The following is a 19,861-nucleotide window of genomic DNA, read 5'->3' as shown; positions in this document are numbered from 1 at the left end:
TGTTTTTGCCCCAAATCACCTAGTTAAGCTGAAGAGGCACAGCGATTGTAAAATAAACATTTGCTGAATCAAAAGGACACGCAAATATCTGGTTGAGACATCATAATGCCAGCATGACAGGGCTACTAGGAACTTGGATTCTCGAGTTGGACTGACCCAGATGTGAAGTCACCTCTGCCAGTTACTGTCTGCATGTTGCTGGGTCTATTATAAGCCAAGTTGCACTCGATAGATCTGATAGTACCAAGCGTGCTTTGTGAGAGCACTGTGAGAATTATAGGAAATAATCGATGTAAGATGTCTTGAGCAGTATCTGGCACAGTAGAAACTCATAAAGTGCTTATGAGTGGCCTTAGGGCATGGTGAATCTGGAATCAGAGACTTTAGGATGAAGGGTCTTAGAATCCAGTGGGCAATCACTGTAACTGTTCCAGGATTTATTTATTCATTGTTCCAACAGATTCTACTTGGAAATTCATTAAATCTGACCAAAGAAGATCCAATGCATCCAAAGTTCTTCCTTTTCTTTCTTGTTTTTTTGAAAATAAGGTCTCATAATGTATCCCTGGCTAACCTTTCGGTCTCCTAAGAGCTGGGATTATAAAAGTGTGAGCCACCACACCTGACATAAGTCCTTCCTAATTCTGAGGTTGAACCAAGTGAAATTGCTGCTCATAAGTCACAATGATCAAACCAGCAACACTTTCTAATAGAAATGATGAGATAGGTCCTTCTGTTACTTCTTCCTTCCATCTTTGTTCATTGTCTACCTGTCCTCTCCTATAGAAATGATGGGGTTTCAGTGATGAGCACTGACCTGTCTCTACCTATGCTGAGGTGAACAAGAAATCCTGTATAATTTCTATCTCAAGGAGGTGTAAAAAGACTGTTTCAAGCAAATGGCTTAGCAGGATGAATTCCTATAATTATGATGCATGCAGATTTGATAGAATAGAGCAGAACTGCCCAATAGAGACTCTTGTGATGATTCAAATAGTCCATATGTGTACTGTCCAAGGTGATAGTCACTAGCTACATATGGCGACTGAGCACTCAAAATGATGGTAGTGTCATGGAAATGAGAAAATGTTAATCTAGCTTGTGAGGTGTGTGTGTGTGTGTGTGTGTGTGTGTGTGTGTGTGTGTGTGGTGTGCTGGGGACTTTGAGAGTGCCCTCAATTTTAGGCCGCATGGTGAGGACTCTATCATTGAGCTACATCTCCAGCCTGTGGTATTTAAATTAATTTAAATTTATATAGCCACATATGGGTAGTGGCTACCAGACTGATTGGAACAGGTGTAGAACAACAGGCAATAACAGAAGCTAATGATGAGGCTGGGAAAGTCAGTGGAACTTTGGTTGTAAAGAACTCTGGGAAGCACATTAATGATTATGAACTTGATCTTGAAAGCCACCGGTATTCTCAGGAAGGGCTTGAACTCCAGGGAGTGACCCAATCCAACTGGAGTTTTACAAGAGAATTCTGACTGTTGTGCGGAGACGAACAGGAGATAGGTAGAATCATGAATCTTATATTCAGGCATTTGCTCTCTACAGGGAGGGAAGGAAAAATGACTAGGATATTGCAAAGAAAAAATAATATATAAGCCATTAGACCCAGTGTGTATTCAATTCCCATGTGTATACATACTATTTGGGGTTTTTTGTATGCATGTGTGTGCCCAGGTGTGGGTGACTGTGGAGGCCTGAGGAAAATTTCAGATACTGTCCACCATTCTTTTTTTAAGACAGGGTCTCTTCTTGGCCTGGAACTCACCAATTACGTTAGATGAGCCCCATGGGTCCACTTGTCTCTAGCTCCCCAGTTGTGGGATTATATGCATGTAAGATACCAAGCTTCTTAAGTATTTCTGAGTGTCCCCAAATTATCTGGTCTCATAGCCAGTCTGTCAGCAGAATGCCCATGTGGCATCTCCTAGCTCTTTCTCCACTGTGCAGTTCACTGCTCTTATCATGGTCCTCCTCATCGAGGCTTCTTGGGGCTGTGGTTCTGCCAAGGACCTCAGTGTCCCCACAGCCATTATGTTTTAAGGTGTCAAAAAAATTCCTCCACTGCAGGAGTAAATTGCCCATTTGAGCACTCGAAGCTCCGCTGCTGACACATCCTCCCTCATTCTCTGAGCATTTTCCTTAACTATCACTTTCTGACTTTTCTAAGTTAGAAGCCCTTCTAAGACAAACTAAGACCCCAGGAACTGAAGATGGCATGCTGCATTGGGTCTGACAGGATTCTGCATGCTTCTCTCTGGGAACCACTGTATCATATGCATGTATATCCCATGCCCCTGCCTCCTCCCTGATATACACCACACCAAAGCACTTTACCCACAAAGACCTCTTCAGCTCCTAGCATTTCAGTCTGTATCCATGCAAGGGGAGTGACTTCCAGGATCACCCACCACCATACTTTATCCTTCAGAAGCAGATAAGGAAATTCAGAAGCAACCACCCTAACAGTCAGGTGTAGTGTGTGTAGAGCTGGAGCTGTGGACAGCAGATTGAAGTGTATGTTTTTTGGAGCCAACTTCTCCTGGATTCAAATCTCAGCTTGGCTGTTTTCACTAGCTAGGTGGCCTTAGGCAGATCACTTGACTTTCAAACTTCATTTTTTAAATACTTATTTATTTATTTGAGAGAGAGAAAAGAGGCAACTAGAGAAAGAGAGAGAATGGGCATGCTAGGCCCTACAGTCTCTGTAAAGGAACTTCAGACGCATGGGTCACCTTGTGCATGTGGATATTGGGGAACTGAATCTGAGTCCTTGGGCTTCACGGGCAAGCGTCTTAACGGCTAAGCCATCTTTCCAGTTCCTGCCTTTGGATGGTTGTGAAAATTAAAAACCTGCATATATACAGTGGCTACAACTAGGCGGTGCTTGATAGGAGAAAGGTGCTTTTGCTACCCTGCTGTTGGAAGGTTTGGATGCCTCCGCCCTGGAGACGAGAAAGGCCACACTGTCCCCCCACATCCTAACGCCTATGTAGCATAGGATCTTACTAGTCTGCAACCTAGGGTTCGCCCAGTACATGGTCCTCATTTTATAGATGAGGCCAGGGAAGTTAAGAAGAGGAGGTGACTTGCTCAGGGTCACACAGCAAATTCCACAATGAGCCAGGCCAAGACTGCAACTGTGTCTCTCCAGGGTCCCTCCGACGCTCCTTGCCTAAGGAGACTGCCTGAGGTCGGCCTCATTTCATGCCAGAGAGTGACAGCATGGATTCTTCTCCTGCCCGAGGGAGGGCTCAACCCGAGGACCCTTCAGCTGCAGAGCAGGTGAAAAGCGCGTTTCTGGGGACGCCCAGGCCCCTGCGGCCACGGCCCGTCGTCATGACAACCCCAGCCGGGCTGGGGAGGCTCCGCTCCTCCGGCACCCCTCCCACTCACGCAGCGGACGTGACACGTGCGGCGGGGTCACGTGTTGTTGTTGGACCCCGAAAGCTGCTTCCGGGTTAATGCAGGACACTGGGCTCCGGCGGCCGGAGTGGGGGCCCGGGTGAAGCGGAGCCGGTCCGGGGCCGGCCGGGAGCAGGCGACGGCGGCGGCCGGGAGCGGGGAGGCCAGGCGCCGCCCGAGGAGCCGCCGCTGCAGCTCCGCCGCCTCCCGGGCGGAGGGGTGAGTGGAGCCCGGCCGCCGGCCGCCGGGCCTCGGGCCCGAGGCGCTGCGCTCCGGAGCCGGGGAGCTCCGGGACGAGCGGGGCGGGGGCGGGCGGGGTCGCAGCTGCGGGGCCCGGGGAGCGGGAGGCCCCGGCCGCGGCCGGGAGGGAGGGAGGGAGGGAGGGAGGCCGGTGCAGGCGGGGGCAGGGCGTGTGCGGAGCCCGGCTGCTCCCGGTGCCCGGCAGGCCGGGGCAGGGAAGGGCAGGTGGATGCCCCCCTCGCCGGTATCGTGGCGGCCCGGTCTTTGAACCCCTGACAAGAAAAAGGACGTGCCCCCTGGGCGGTCGGGCGGCTCGGTGGGCGTATCTGCCCCTAGGCCCGCACCTGCCGCGGCTGATGGGGTGCGGTGGTTTGATCGGGCCTTTGGGAGCAGGTGCTTGCCCCACGTAGGAAGTCGAACCGGGAGGAGGAGCCCAGCCCTCGCTTCTCGTTGGGAGGGCCACGGTGGACGTGCCGAGGATGTAAAGACTTCTCGGACCTCTCGGGAGACGGTCCGGGAGCTGTTGAAGGGAGGCTCGCTCCGGGCTTCTCCCGGGACTCGCTGCAGAAGTTGTAGCGGAGGAAAGTTGGTTGGGAGAGTTGAACTGTTCACTGTCGGTGGAGGAGGGAGGAGCTTCGCGGCAGGGTTGCTAAGCCGGGCAGGACCTGTAGACCCCGCCCTCGGGCCATTTGAGGGAGTTGGCAAGGTCTTGAGGGCCAAACACAGGCTTGGCCGGTTCTCTTTTCGGTGCCATAGAACTCTTGAATGGGTTTCTATGGATCCGTCCTGGGCAAAGAGAGTTTGAGGGGGAGCTGAGAATTATGGCCAACATTCAAGCTCCAGGTCCTGAGACTTTAAACTTAGATCTATCTCTAGGATACTCGTTGGCGAACTTGTTTTCCCTCTCATACCTCACAGTAAGAAGCACATTGTGACCGATTGCATAGCTACATCTGAACGAAAAGTTTCACAAAGCAGTTTTTGTTGCTGATTTGTTTTGAGTCAGGGTCTTGGCACAGCTGCCTTGAACTCACTGTAGTCCAGGCTCCCTGGATCTCCCTGGGTCCTCCTGTCTCAGTCTCCCCAGTGCTGAGATGAAGGGCATGTACCATGCCACCATGCCTAGCTTTACCTAATCATCACTCTTGTGACATTCCCTTTTCTTTCATTAGGGAAAAGAATGCTGACACAAAAATACACCAAATTGATTGATGGGTCATAACTTGTGGTTTGAAAAGTACTATTTTGAGGCACATTTCTTTGAGTAATCAGTGTTCCAGCATTATAATCTGATTGATCCAGGATAAGACAGCTGAAGGATTCAGTTGCTTAGATATTTATCACATAAAGTGTTTTGACCCATTCCCTGTAGTACCATAATTAATTTTTGATGTATGAATATTGCCTGGACATTTGATTGGTGAAATTTCGTGTGGGTGTGTCTTGGTTTTCTCTGTCCTGTGCTGTTTCTGGGAAGTGCAACAAGTCTAGTTTCACTTGTTTTTACATCATAGTAAGGATATTTTATTTTACTGTTTCAGTGTTATAAAGATACTTTGGCTTGCTTTTCTGCTATTTAAAATCATCTCAGACTCGTCTTCAGTCATCATTCCATGGTAAGCTTTTTGCTCCATGTATAAAAACACAAAGTTTATGGCTTTGGTATATATTTTAAACTTAACCATAAATGTGAGTTTGGGTCAGTTAACATCTAAATTCCCCCAGTGAAGATGGTTTTATGTTTACAAAATAGATGAGATCCATAGAAAAACAGTACTAGTTCAGAATAAACATTAAAAAGGGTGTGAGTGAACCAAGTTGGAGCCCTTGGTGTGTTGATACGTCCTTTGAAAGTTATCACGCCTCCTGTTGCACAGGACAAGGCATTTCCAATGATGTCACCTAATTTCATTAAATGAAATATATGGATATGTACTTAGGAGCAGTTCATTAGTGTTACTTTTTGTTGACGATGAGGATGGAATTCAAAGACCCAGTCATCAGGAAAGAATTGCTCATATCCCCAGTGGGGACTCAGTACTGTGATCAAAGGTCTTTGTTTTTTCCCCCTGTGTCTTGGTTGCTGATAAGAGGCGTTATGTTGGCATGTATTAACCATTTTATAAAATTTCTCTCCTTTAACCAGGTTAATATTCCCTGTTTGAAATATTAGCTGTAGAGAATGCTTAAGAGTTTCTCATGGGATAGGTTTTTAGAGTAGGAAGAGCCTTCAATTCATGTTTCTTGCAATCATTTGGACCTATCAATAAACAGTTGTGGAGAACTTACACTGAGTGATTGTCCTTTTTCAAGACTTATTTCTTCTCTTGACTCTCACACCTGTAGCAGTCAATTTCCCCCTTTGTAATTTTTGCTTCCAAACTGCTGTGGGTTTGAAAGTTGGAAACTTAATATTTGTTAGAGTTCTGTGTAAGATGAGATAGTGTTGTTTCATATATAGCTATTTTTTACAAAACTTTTGATTGGTATGTTATGCATTTGGGTCACTCACAGACCTGTTTACTCACCACTTCATCTCGGGCTATATTTCAACCCAGTGAGCTTTTTGTAGATTTTGCCTTGCTAGTTACCTCATAAAAAAAGTTCTCTTGTTTTTTGCAGGACTGGAGATTGAACCCAGGGCCTCTCTCATTAAAATCAAGTGTCTTGTCACTGAGCTACAGCTAGCTTAAGAAAAAACGTATTAAATATAGGTTGAAGCTGATAGTGATGTGATTCTGCTTTAAAGGGTGAAAAACTTCATTTCATTGTGATTGTTGTCTGTGCCCTGCGTGCATTAAGATGTGCCATTTCTCCCTTTTCAGACCTGTGTGTCTTGGTTTTTGTATCTTTGGGATTAGATCAGTAATAGACCAACTGTCCCGTTGCCATTACTCTAGCTCCACTTGATCTTGCAGTGTCTCATCAAGAGTACCTTCGAGACGGGCTGGAGAGATGGCTTAGTGGTTAAGCGCTTGCCTGCGAAGCCTAAGGACCCCGGTTCGAGGCTCGGTTCCCCAGGTCCCACGTTAGCCAGATGCACAAGGGGGCGCACGCATCTGGAGTTCGTTTGCAGAGGCTGAAAGCCCTGGTGCGCCCATTCTCCCTCTCTCCCTCTACCTGTCTTTCTCTCTGTGTCTCGCTCTCAAATAAATAAAGAATTTAAAAAAAAAAAGAGTACCTTCAAGAGAATACACTATCATTATTTCATTTTTCACCTCAAAGCCCATTAGCCAGCCACTTTCCAGAGCCAGCACTTAGTACAGCCTGTGGTGTTCAAGTTGACATTCAAGACCTCTAACCTTTCCCAACCTTTGTTTCTAACATCATTCTATTCCCTGGCAGATACTCCTCCTACCATGGTCTTTGTTCATTGTGCCTTTTTTTGCTTGTAACACAATTTGTGTCGCTCTTTGTAAAGTTTTGTTCATCCTAAGTTTATTTCAGATGACCCTTTACTGGCTTGTGCACCTTGTTGTTACTCCTGTGGACAGAAACAGCTAGCTTTCATCTTTGCATCTCGAGGATGCCCTCTGTACTTCATAGGATAAACCAGTTGAACCCAAATTGACTGGTTTTGTGATTTAAAAATGCAGGTCCCTGATTCCATTCTAGGCTTACTGAATCAGTCTAGGATTGGTGGGCTACATACCTCTGACCACTCTGCCCCATGGCTCTTCTGTGCAATAAAATTGAAGAACCCCTGATCACCTATAACGCTTTGAGTCATAGATACACATAGTGATTCTTGGGCACGTGATGTTGAACAAATGGAACAACGACCTAATTCTGTAGGTTGGTGTCATTTTTGGGCTTTGAAGTCAGCCCCCCTGGAGTCCTGGCACTCTCACTCACAAGGCAAAAGATCCGAACCTCACCTTTCTTCAGTTTTTGGATTGGTCCAATGGGGTTAACGGTGTCTTTTATGAATGTGGTGAGAATTATGTGAGGTTGTCGTGTTAGAAAGCACCACACGTGTCACGTACTGACCTCAGTGGAGTGGATCTGCCGGTGTCTTGATGGGTAGCATTGTTATCACACTAACGAAACATGAAGGACTGTGACGTCTGGAGCAGCGACTGCAGCTCAGTTGTTGTTCATGTGCAGCTTCTCGCATGCTTTGAAGAACTCAGGCTTAGAACATCTTCCATTTCTAGGTTAACAGATCATGGACCTATACAGTGCTAAATGATGTAACTGTATTTTGCCTTTTTAAAATTTTTTTTGTTTATTTATTTATGTATTTATTTATTTGAGAGTGACAGAGAGAGAGAAAGAGACAGAGAGAGAGAGATTGAGAACGGGTGCGCCAGGGCTTCCAGCCACTGCAAACGAACTCCAGACGCGTGCGGCCCCTTGTGCATCTTGCTAACGTGGGTCCTGGGGAACCGAGCCTCGAACCGGGGTCCTTAGGCTTCACAGGCAAGCGTATAACCGCTAAGCTATCTCTCCAGCCCCATATTTTGCCTTTTAAATAGTTAAGTGGCTGTCAGGATAGCTCAGTTGGTAAAGTGCATGCCTCACGCATATGAAGACCTGAGTGCTCTCCTCAAACCCACGTGTACAAGCTGGCTGTGGACATGCATGCTTGTAATCCAAGTTCTGGGAAAGCAGAGGCTGGCAGATCGCTGACATCCAGTGTCCAGACAGTCACCCTACTTCGTGAACTTCAGGCCTGTGAGAGAGTCTGTATCAAAAGAAAAGAAAAAGGGTGGATAGCACCTGAAAAAATGACATCCACATTGTCCTCTGACCTCCACACATGGGCACATGCACTCCCACACACTTGTGCATCCTGCATACACTTGAACCCATGAACTCACACATAGGATTGATATCAAAACAGTACATTTAATCCTCACCCCTCCGCCGCCGTTTTCCCACTGCCTGATGGAAAAAGTGCAATTTTTAATTTTGTTTTGTTTTTTCGCTCTAGCCAGCTGACTGGGAATTCACTGTGTAGTCTCAGGGTGGCCTCGATCTCAAAGGAAATCTTCCTACCTCTGCTTCCTGAGTGCTGGGATTAAAGGCGGGTGTCACCATGCCTAGCTAAAAGTGCAATTTTTAAGGACCTTAGCCCTTGCAGTAGGCAGCAGCCTCACTGCACTGCCCTTTTTGTCTTACATCTTCTTTGCATCTATGCAAACTCTTCCCCTTTTTCATCTAGTGAGTTTCTCCTGGTTCTCTTGAGGACTTACATGGCCCAGCTTTATAGTGAAGGCAGTCCCTTCTTCACTGTTCTCAAAGCTCCTTGTGAACACTTGTCTTCTTGGTGGGAATAGTAGTTAGCCTTGGCCTGTGTTTCTGTGTGCTGTGTACAAGTGATACAGCCCTGCTGTGTTCTCAGTGTTCACAGTCACACCACAATTCATTGACTACTCACTATATGCCAGATATTTAACTAGATGCCTTCATTTTAAAAAAATATTTATTCCATTGAATGTTCATAGTAATCCCTTTAACTATCTCCCAATAGCTTTATTTTTCTCTTGAGGAAGCAGGCATGGAGAGGTAAGTGACAATGCTTATTACCCAACATTCATAATGAACTCAGAACCAAGTGAAGCCCAGCTTCATAAGCACAATATTTTTTCCCTCAAAATGGGAGATTAAAAAATAATAAAACCAGAAGATTTAAGCAGGTGACATTCCAAAACTCAGGATCTTGTTACTGTGAAACTTTCATTAGTATTTAATTCATTGTCCTTAGGAATGTGGTCCCTAAGTACTACTGCAAAAAGTATTGTGTAAAACAACAACAAAATTAAAATAAAAATACAACAAAAATTGTTGTTAGAATGCTTTTCCAAGTTCTTCCCAAGCTTTCAGCCTCCTTACTGTAGTTTTCACTGCCCTGTCTGAAGATAACACCTTATGTCTATTTAAATAAAAGTCCCTTCATACCTATTAAAATAAAAGTCCCTGTCCATTCCTGTAGCAGCAGATACTTATACTGTGCCAGGCACTGCTGTGATCACACTGAATGAAACTGACAAATGCCTCCTCTTGGGGAACTCAGGTTCTGCTGAGAGAGACATTAAACTAACAGATTGTGGCCTGGAAGATGGCTTAGTGGTTAAGGCATTTGCCTGCAAAGCCAAAGGTCCCAGGTTAGCCAGATGCACAAGGGACACACACATCTGGAGTTCGTTTGCAGTGGCTGGAGGCCATGGTGTGCCCATTCTGTCTGTCTGTCTGTCTCTCTCTCTCTCTCTACCTGCCTATTTCTGCATATCTCTCTCTCAAATAAAAAATAAATAAATAAATAAAATATATTTTAAAAGAAACTAATAGATTGTGATAAATGCCTAAAGAATTATGGAGGGATAGCCGGGCGTGGTGGCACATGCCTTTAATCCTAGCACTCGGGAGGCAGAGGTAGGAGGATCGCCATGAGTTTGAGGCCACCCTGAGACTCCATAGTGAATTCCAGGTCAGCCTGGGCTAGAGTGAGACCTTACCTTGAAAAACCAAAAAAAAAAAAAAAAAAGAATTATGGAGGGTGAAGTGGTAGTCAGTGACTAGCAGTAGCCCTGGGTGGCCAGAGGCCACCTCTTAGAGAAGATGACGTTCGTGTTTAAACTTGAGGCATTTGCATGCTGAGATGAAGCCCTCTGCAAAGAGCTGGGATAGAAGTTGGCAACTAGAGGTTTTGGAGGCTACTGGGCCATGGGAAAGAAGGAATGAGGTTAGAGGGGTAAGCAGAGAGTAGTTTAAAGGAAGCCTGAGAACCTGTGTGCAGAGAGAAAGCAGAGAGGAAGAGTTTCAGGTATGTGACATGACTTCAGTTTTGAAAAGTTCACTTGGCTGCTTTGTGGAGAACAAGGTACAGGAGTCAGGCGAGACAAGGGAGGACACTATTGCAGAAGTCCTAGTGAGGTTGATGACCACATGAACTAGAGTCAAGTAAAGGAAATGAGAAGAATGAGGTAGAGTTGAGGTGGTTTGGGGTATGATGTTGATAGGTATTGCAGATGAACTACATGGTGTGAGAAGAAGAGAGACTTCAGATGTGACTTCTGCAATGGGTTTGATTGGAGGGGAGCAGATCAGGAGAAGGACAAAAGAGTTGTGTTTCGATGTGTGCCTCTTTCTCATACACCTCCCCTGGGGAACTACTGTTCTATATCTTACTTTGGCCTGGCTTCATTATTCCATGGCTTATCTTTAGACTTGGGTTTTGTTGTTGTTAGTTTTTGTTTTTCAAACCACATAATTTATACACACACACACATAGATGGTTATTAGTTTTTCATTTTTGAAATTTGTGTAACTGGAATTGTATTATATATATATTCTCATGATTATATTACCTACTCAACATTATTTCTAGACTTCTGTGTTTCCTCCCCTCCAATCATCCCCTCCCCCCACCACTTTGGTATCGGGGATGAATCCCAGGGCCTTGCACTTGCTAGGTAAGTGCTCTGTACTTCTGAGCTAAATTCCCAGATTCTCAACATTGTTTAAAAAATTTATTCATGTTGATAAGGAAGCGGGCTTAATAATCTGTCAGTTGATAGTTTCCATGACTGTCTAACATTTCATGTTATGTGTATGTTGTAATGTATCCATTTGTTCCAGGCTTTCACTATTTCTAACAAAGCGGTTACGGGTATTCTTGTCCTTGCCTCCTGGTGCCATGTACAACTTCCTGTAGTGCTTGCTCTAAGGAGTGGAATTGATGGGGTGAGTGCACACAGGACCTGCTGGTACACACATGCAATCCTAGCATTCTGGAAGTAGAAGCAGGAGGGTCATGAGCTCCAGGCTAGCCTGGGTTATGTGGAGAGACTTCCTCTCAAACAAACAAAAAGAAACAAAACGTCTTCCACTTTGTTAGCCAGTAGTGTAGTGTTGTCTAAGATGCTTGCACCAGCATACTCGTGCTCCCAATAGAAGAGTTCCTGTTTGGACTTTTTTCCATTGCTTTATGTTATCAGTTTTTTTAATTAATTGATTATTTTTTTTTCTGAGGTAGGGTCTTGCTCTAACCCAAGCTGACCTGGCCATATTTTTATTTATTTACAAGCAGAGAGAAGGACAGAATGAGAGCAAGAGCGAAAGAAAGAGAGAGAAAGGAGGAATTGGTGTGCCAGGGCCTCTTGCCGCTACAAACAAACTCCTGATGCATATGCCACTTTGTGCATCTGGCTTTATGTGGGTACTGGGGAATTGAACCCCTGGCCCTCAGGCTTTGCAAGCAAGTGCCTTTAACTGATGAGCCATCTCTCCAGCCCGAGTTTTTAAGCAATATATATCTATGTATAAATATATATATATATATATGTATGTATATACACACATACATACATATATGTATATATATCTGCATATGTATATGCAAAAAGTTGCTTCATTGAGATTTTTTTTTGTGCATGCTGCTTATTTTAATACTGTAATAATTATAAGAAGTATAGATTTTTAGCTTCATTTTCTTCATGAGAAGACCACAAGAATGAGATGAATAGCATAAACACAGATTTTAAAATATGGGGACCAAGTGAAAACCAAGATCTAATTTCATACCCCACACCAAACTGCTATGTTTTCCTGAATATATGCTATGTACTTTAATAAGTAGAAATACTTCATCTATTTTTATCTCCTTCATTGAGATTTTAATTCTTGCCATTTAATGTCATTGGAAGTGAACACCATTTACATAAATTACCCAGTTGAGTGTGATCTTCTATTAAAAACTTACATCTTTTGCCCAACTTTCTCTCTCTCTCTTTCTCTCTCTTTTTTGAGGCAACACCAACAGGCTGCTCTTTTTTAATGTGAGAGTGAGAGATAGTGAGATGGGGGGGGGAGAGAGAAAGAGGGAGATAATTGGTGAACTGGCACACCAGGGCCTTCAGCCACTGTAATCGAGTTCCAGATGTATGTGTCACTTTGTGCCCATGAGCAACCTGGTGCACTTCTGTCACCTTCGGCGTCTGGCTCACGTGGAACCTGGAGAGTTGCACCTGAATCTGTAGGCTTTGCAGTCAAGCACCTTAATCACTAGGCTACTCTCCAGCCTTTTTGTCTAATTTTATATTTTAAAAGTTGTTTTTCTTTTTAAAAGGAATTCTTATATATTTTTTTGTGTTGCAAATATCTTTTTTTCCCATTTCAGACTTCTCTTGTTTTTTAATGTCTTTTTAATGATCAAAGCTTTTCATTTTATTGACCAACTTCTTGTTGGATATTTTAGATGTGCTATGATGAAATGTTTCACTAGATCGGGATCATAAAGCTCTTCTATTAGGAGGAATAACTGCTTCTCAAAGAAAAAAAAAAGCTTTCTCATTTTATCTTAAGCTGAAATTTTTTTCCTGAGTTGTGAGATGGGCATTCAATTTCATTTTCTTTTCACATTTCTAGTCACTGTCCCAAGATCAATTATTGACAAATTTAACTTTTCCCTAATGATCTGTTTTCTACATCATTGCCTATTTACACAAGCCTCTTTTCTGGCCTTAGAGTTGTTTCTGAACAAAGTTCACAATATAGTTGAATCTTGTTATTTGCGGTGTTTTTATAGAAAATTGCCATGAATTAGTGTATATGGAACACTTGCCTGTAAAGGAGATAGAGCTTAGGCTCCTGTAAACTTCTGATGGTAATATCTTTTGTCAAATGAGCAATATAATTTTGTTTTGTGTGTATCTGTGAGTATGGGGTGCACCTGTGTAACATGCCTCGTGTGTGTGGAGGCCAGAGTACACCCTTGCTGCTTGTTCCTCAGGTGCTGTCTTACTTTGGCGGAATGTCTGCAGCATGTGTGCAGATGCATGTGCTCTGTGCTCTCGTGTGTGGAGACCAGGCGAGGGTGTCAGGTGTCTTATCACTATTCCACCGTATTTCCTTGAGCTCGTCTCTCACTGAGCCTGGCACTCACTGTTGTTCAGGTAGACTTGCTGACCAGTGAGTCCCAGCAATCCTGCTGCCCTGTCTCCTCAGCGTTGGGGTTGCTGGTGTACATGACCCCCTTGGCTCTGTACGTGGGTGCTGGAGATTGAACTCAGGTCCTCATGCTCTTGCAGCAGGTGCTGTCCCCCACTCAGCACCTCCCAGCCTCCCTTGTCCCCATTGGACTGCTGTGAGACAGGGTCTGTCACGGGCCTGGACCTTGCCAAGTAAAGTAGACTGGGCTGTCGAGAGAGCCCCAGGAATCCACCTGTCTCCACCTCCCCAGCACTGGCATCACCGAGCCTGGCTTGTGTGTGTATTGGGTTCTGGGAATCAAATTCTGGTCTTCATGCTTACAAGGCATGTGCACCTATTTTACCAACTGAGCTATCTCCCCAGCCCTGTGTCCTTTTTGTAAAAAAATAATATTTTTTTGTTAATTTTTATTTATTTATTTGAGCAAGAGAGAGAAAGAGAAAGAGACGCAGAGAGACAGAGAGAGAGAGAGAGAGAGAGAGAGAGAGAGAGAGAGAATGGGCACACCAGGTCTTCCAGCCACTGCAGACGAACTCCAGACGCATGCGCCCGGCTAACATGGGTCCTGGGGAATCGAGCCTCAAACTGGGGTCCTTAGGCTTCACAGTCAAGTGATTAACTGTTAAGCCATCTCTCCAGCCCCCTGTCTCCATTTAAAGATTCACATCTGAGTGAAAATATCTGATGGATACATTTTCCCCATGTGGCACACCAAATCCTCCTGTGGTCTAAAAAAACTAGGTGTCATTTCAGCACTTCTCTTATAAACAGTGGACTCACCAGCTAAAAGTATAAAAGCATGAACAGCATAGTACTGAGTTGCTTGTTTACATTAAGAGAGCTAAAGCAAGAAAGTGTGGCGCTGGCCTGTTTTGCCTTAGCTGCATGTGTGCAGTAGTGACTCACACTTTCACTCCTCGGTGTATCACAAAATGATTTGGGGTTACAAAGTTCAGCAAATGGATGGATTTGCAAACATGAACTTACGCTTCATCTATGAAATACTGGGAGTTGTTTTTTAGCTTAAGCACACTTTCTTTGTATTTACACATATTTGAATAAATTTTATCTTCAAAGAATAAGTAAAATGACCTTCAAATATTAAGTTTTCTGATTTGCATGCTATCTTTATAATAAAGACACTTTTGAGGAGAGTTTTATATTTATAATCACGATATTGTTACTTAATTCATAGATAACTATTTGAAGAAAATAATTTAAGAAAGAATTACCCTTCTTAGAATGTGGAAAACAATCCTAAATTATTTAACCATTGTAATTGTACCTCATATGAAGAAAATACTTTCTCATGGGCATTGTTAAAAATTGAGTGTATAAGTTTTATAAAGACAAATACCTTTTAAGGAAGAGTAGTCATTCAATAACAATATTTAACAATATTTCTCCTTATGAAAAGTAATACAAGATTCCAATAACTTAGTATTATGTATAGCATAAACTAAATTCATGCATTTATGAAGGCTTAACTATTTTGTCCCCCACTTAGTGGAGAGGTAAGGGCAAGATCTCTCAGTTACAGAGGAGTGACTATATGTCCAACTATTTTTTGTGTTGTCTCATTAATTGGCATTTATTAGCATTTTCATGAACCCCCCAAATCTATCCAACAGAAAATATGTTATCCAGGTGTGGTGGTGCATGCCTTTAATCCCAGCACTTGGGAGGTAGAGGTAGGATGATCGCTGTGAGTTCAAGGCCACTCTGAGAATACAGAGTGGATTCTAGGTCAAACTGGCCTAGAGCAAGACCTTAACTCGAAGAAAAACCAAGTATGTGTGTATATGTGTGTCAACCCTCCAGTCCTCTCATCGTGCTGCTGTGTACACCAGGTGTGATGCAAATAGAGATAGTGGAAGTGGTAGAAAGTCTACTTCTTTGTGCTAAACAGTTCTGACTGATGTTGTCATCACATAGTCTTTGGTACTTCCGTGAGCTAGGAGTTAGAGGTGCTATGTTATCCTTTCCTGTGTGTGAGCAAAGGGAGGCTGGAGATGCCCGTCAGGCATGCAGTCAGCTGCAGTTACCTCTGGGCACCTTACATCAAGTGCCAGCACTTACCACTAAGGGGTACTACTGTCACAGCACTAACCGTGTGAGGAGTTGGCACCTTCTCTGATGCTTTAACATCTGGCAGCCCCTGGTTATTAGAGTGGTTTGTAATCTCTGCGAGATTGTTGAGCAATGTGTTGTCTGCTCCTAATGAGATTCGCCTTAACATGGTGGCTGCAGTTGCTGTTTCTGTAGAGCAGAGATAATGAGGTAATCTATAGACAGCTAGGTAATGGCCTCAAACATGCATGTTCTCAGCTGAAAGGAAATGTGCATAAGCAATTTTCTTCTGATGAAACCTAATCCATTCAAGAGAGGGAAAAAAAGTATTCAGTGCTTTTTGGAAGGGCAGAGGAGTTGGGAATAGTTTCCCCCTTAGGTGACTGGACCAGGCCACACTGCTGCTTTGCATTTTGTTTCATCTACTTGGATATAGTTACAGTAAGTATTTTGACTGCAATCATCTTCATACATATTGAGTTCTATTTCTAGGATTTGTTTGCGGTGCCATATACCGTTGACATGAAGTACAACTTTTCTAATGAAGTCAACATGGCTCAGCAGATTAGGAGTATAGAAGGGATGACTTAGCATGCTGGGAGAGCCACAGAAACCTGAGCAAATCCCCTCAGATCCTGTGCTGGAAATAGAGATAAGTGTGGCACCGTCTCTTTCTGACACTGGGTGGTGGAAAATTACTAGGTTTTAAATGACTGTTAATCTCAGTGTGGAAACACTCAGTTTGGGAACATCAGTTCAAGAGTGAATGTGTCTAATCCTGCCTTGAGTAAGTGCAACAATAAATTGGGATTTCCCAAATAGAATTAGGGCCAAGTAGAAAGGTAGGGAGAGATGTTAACGGGTTTGTAAAGGAGTTTGGTATGTTGGGTGTGGGCTAGGGGAATGAAGGTGGGAATCTCCAGGGAAGATGTTGAAGTAAAGGCTATATTAAATATTTATTTTGTTGTGATGGCTGGGGAAGTATTTTTGGTTTATATTTCAGAATGCTTAGTAGGGATATGGATGTTTGGTTTAAGATATTTTTGGAAAATGAAAGATTGAGAATAGGAAGTATTTAGAAATACTCACACACAAATATATACTTTACTGTTTTTCCTCAAATTCCTCAAGAAAAACATAAAATTCTTGAGGTAGTAAATTTAGATTAGACATTTCACGTGCTGGGTTTACAGATAGTGAGGTACAAGCATGAGGGTCACTGGCATTTGCTAATCTGTAACTAAGAGGAGTTTGCCTCGCTGGCTAACATTGTGTGTGCCTTGTATACAGGGAGGTTCTTTAGTGGAAAATATGGAGAGCTCCAAGGTTGTTCTCACTGGTAACAGAGCCACAGCGTTGGACCTCTATGGTGTCATTGTGCAAAGAAATAAGCAATTTTTGTTATGTAGCGTAATGTTTGTGGTACTTTTATTAGAAGTCAGGTGCTGTGGTAAGGCAAGAGGGTTGCCATGCCAAGATTATAGCATTACCCAATAATAATCAGGAGACCAAATTCGCATTTCACCTGGTTTTGAGCTTTTGCATGTTTTGTTTAACTTTTGCACATTATCACACTTGGATGTAGTATAGCTTACAATTGACAGAGCCTTGTAGAAATGGGGTGGCTTTTAGGGGTGTGAAATCATAGTGGCATGGTGTGTGATGATAATGAATTATCAGCTAGAGTTGTTTTGCAGTTGCAATGTGAAGAGTTAAGTTAGTGAAACAGCTAACCATAATTTTGTGGAATAGTTCTAAACATTTATTAGAATTCATTTATTACTTTTCAGCCAAAGTGACATATATAACATGGTGCTCGGTTGATACCACTAATGCAAAGAAATAAGTAATCTAAGCTATGGAGCTTAATGCAGCTAACTGAAGTAGAATTGCAGGTTCATATAGTCTAGGATAAATGAAATGGGAAGTGCCATACAGAGCGAGGCTGCCCAGCCTGATTGCACTGATTTGGACTATGTCCTTGAGGTGCTCTGGGAAAGATGCCTTCTATTCATGACTTCATCAGTCATAGCAGGTTTTCAATGGAATTCAAACTTTCAGAAGGATTATGTAGGAGGTATTTATCGACACAAAGTTTCATGAACTTTGTAGTAGAATGAGAGGATCTCTGAGTAGAAAATATACACCCACAGAGCCTAGGAAATGTGTCTAGAAGGATATGCACCACAGGGTGCATTCCCAGGCTTAGTGTAGTTGTTACATCTGTCACTGAAGTCTTCTGTTAAGGCTGGGGCTCTGAATCTTCAGATCAGGAAAAAACAAAACAAAACAACTTTTGGTTACATATTACCATGTTTAGCTTAGCTTAGTTTAGCTAATGCAGTGGGGAAGGAGGAGACATAGAGAGATGGTCAGAGACTGAATAACCTCATTCAAGGTAGATGCTACCCTGAAGAGATAGATACAAGATTTCTGGACAATTATGAAAATGCAGTTTCAGGAGGGTCCAGGGAGCAGAAACTATAGTCTTAGGAGGGAGGGAGGTACAGTTACACACCATACTGTTGACACTGTGCCTATCTTCAACTGGGAAGTTTAAAAAATTCAAATTGTCTATTGTAATTTGTAAAATCAATAAAATGGTTGATAGTCTCTCATCTTTGATTTTTCAAATCTTTCTTGAGGAAAACATCATACTTTTCCCAGAGTGGCTCTCTTTTATTGGGATCAGAACTAGTATTTACAAAACAAAGCAAGTGGCAATTTCAGCATTTCAGAATGAAATGTTCAGGACTCTGGCAAGGTTTGGTTCAGTGGGGAAATGTTCAAAAACAGAAAGTCTTTGGGGAATGAGGATGAGGTTAAAGGTAGAATCCATAAAGGGAAAGTTAAATGGGCAAAAAACAAAAAGCCTTACCAAAAAAAGAGAAAAAAGAAAAAGAAAGAGAAGAGAGAGCGAGAAAGCTGTTAATCCTGTAAGAATCTTGAAAAATACCCAGGAGATTTTCCTCTGTATGTCTTGTGAATTATCTTAGATATTGTAGACATGGCCCAGACCTTCAGTGTATTTCTCTTTTGTCCTTTAAAACAAAGGACAGGGAACAGGTCTAGTATTTCATTCCCTGTCCTGCCCACTATCATTTCAGCCTCAAAGCTCAATGTGGCTTCCACCTACTCATTTACCTCCATCCCTCCTCAGACTATAGTTTCTTCTCCCTGGACCCTCCTGAAACTGCATTTTCATAATTGTCCAGAAATCTTGTATCTATCTCTTCAGGGTAGCATCTACCTTGAATGAGGTTATTCAGTCTCTGGCCATCTCCCTGTGTTTCCTCCTTCCCCATTGCAACATGTTTTATCAATACAGAATGTGCCTGTTCATACATTACTGTCTCCTTGACCTGACTTCCCCCAAATGACCCAGCATTCACCACCTTCCTTCATGTTTCTGAGAGTGTTTATTTCATTGTTTACATCTGTGTTGCCACATGTATCTTGTAGGTGGTGGTGCCCTGAAGACAGGTTTGGATTTTATTCTCCCTTTCCTAGTGCTTAGCACAGGGTTGGCATAGATTCAGCCCCAGGTGCATGTTTGTCAAAATGAATTAAATGAAATCAGTTCTGTAGCACCTATTTTATCCAGAAGTGAATGTCTAATAAGCCTAACTGGTCTCATTTGGTACAGTTCAAACAGTAGAAAAAACTAACTGCATTTGTTAACTTAATTTTTACTGAACAACTTGCAAGAGATTTCCTTTGTTAGGTTGTCTTGTGAAGGAAACAGAATGGACATGAGTGGAGAAAATGATCATTGGCATGAAATATCATCTGACTCAAAGAATGCAAAAATGAAATGGCTGAGTCTTTGGACAACATGTTTAACTTGCCTTGTTTTCAAATATTAGTAGCAGAATATTGGCAGGAAACTTTTCGAGTGTAGTTTTCTACACTTCTCTGATAAATAGATAAGATTGATGTGTTGGATGTAAATGGGTCCAAGTCAAATGACTGCAAGTAATTTTAAACTCTGTATTTTCCCCTTGAAGATTTAGCCCCATTCTAACTTAGTATGCATTTTGAATTGCATGATTTCTTTCTCAAAGCTATAGCTTATGTCCCTAGACATCCATTATTCCAGTCATTTGAAACTAGTGGGAGTACATCCTGCTGCTGGAGACTTGTATTCTTTTTAGTTTCCATAGTCACTGGTGACCCGAAGTTCCCCAGGCCTAGGACATA

General features: G+C 43.0%; 1 protein-coding gene across 2 annotated transcripts in view; it reads left to right on the top strand.

Annotated features, from left to right (window-relative positions):
- Positions 1-3,562: 3,562 nt before the first annotated feature.
- The window catches only part of LOC101612114 (tubulin-specific chaperone cofactor E-like protein), a 143,908-nt gene continuing 127,609 nt past the window's right edge, over positions 3,563-19,861 (top strand). Inside the window, exons 1-2 of one of the 2 annotated variants that reach the window (XM_045145510.1) lie at positions 3,587-3,634; positions 5,197-5,271. The gene's annotated coding sequence lies outside the window, so the exon portion shown is untranslated. Of the gene's footprint in view, positions 3,635-5,196; positions 5,272-19,861 lie in introns of both variants that reach the window. The other variant, XM_045145509.1, reaches the window with a different exon arrangement.

This window comes from Jaculus jaculus, chromosome 3 (assembly GCF_020740685.1).
Source record: "Jaculus jaculus isolate mJacJac1 chromosome 3, mJacJac1.mat.Y.cur, whole genome shotgun sequence".
In the NCBI taxonomy this organism is placed as follows: domain Eukaryota; kingdom Metazoa; phylum Chordata; class Mammalia; order Rodentia; family Dipodidae; genus Jaculus; species Jaculus jaculus.
Note: the sequence above shows the minus strand (reverse complement) of the source record. Positions and strands in the feature narration are given on the sequence as shown.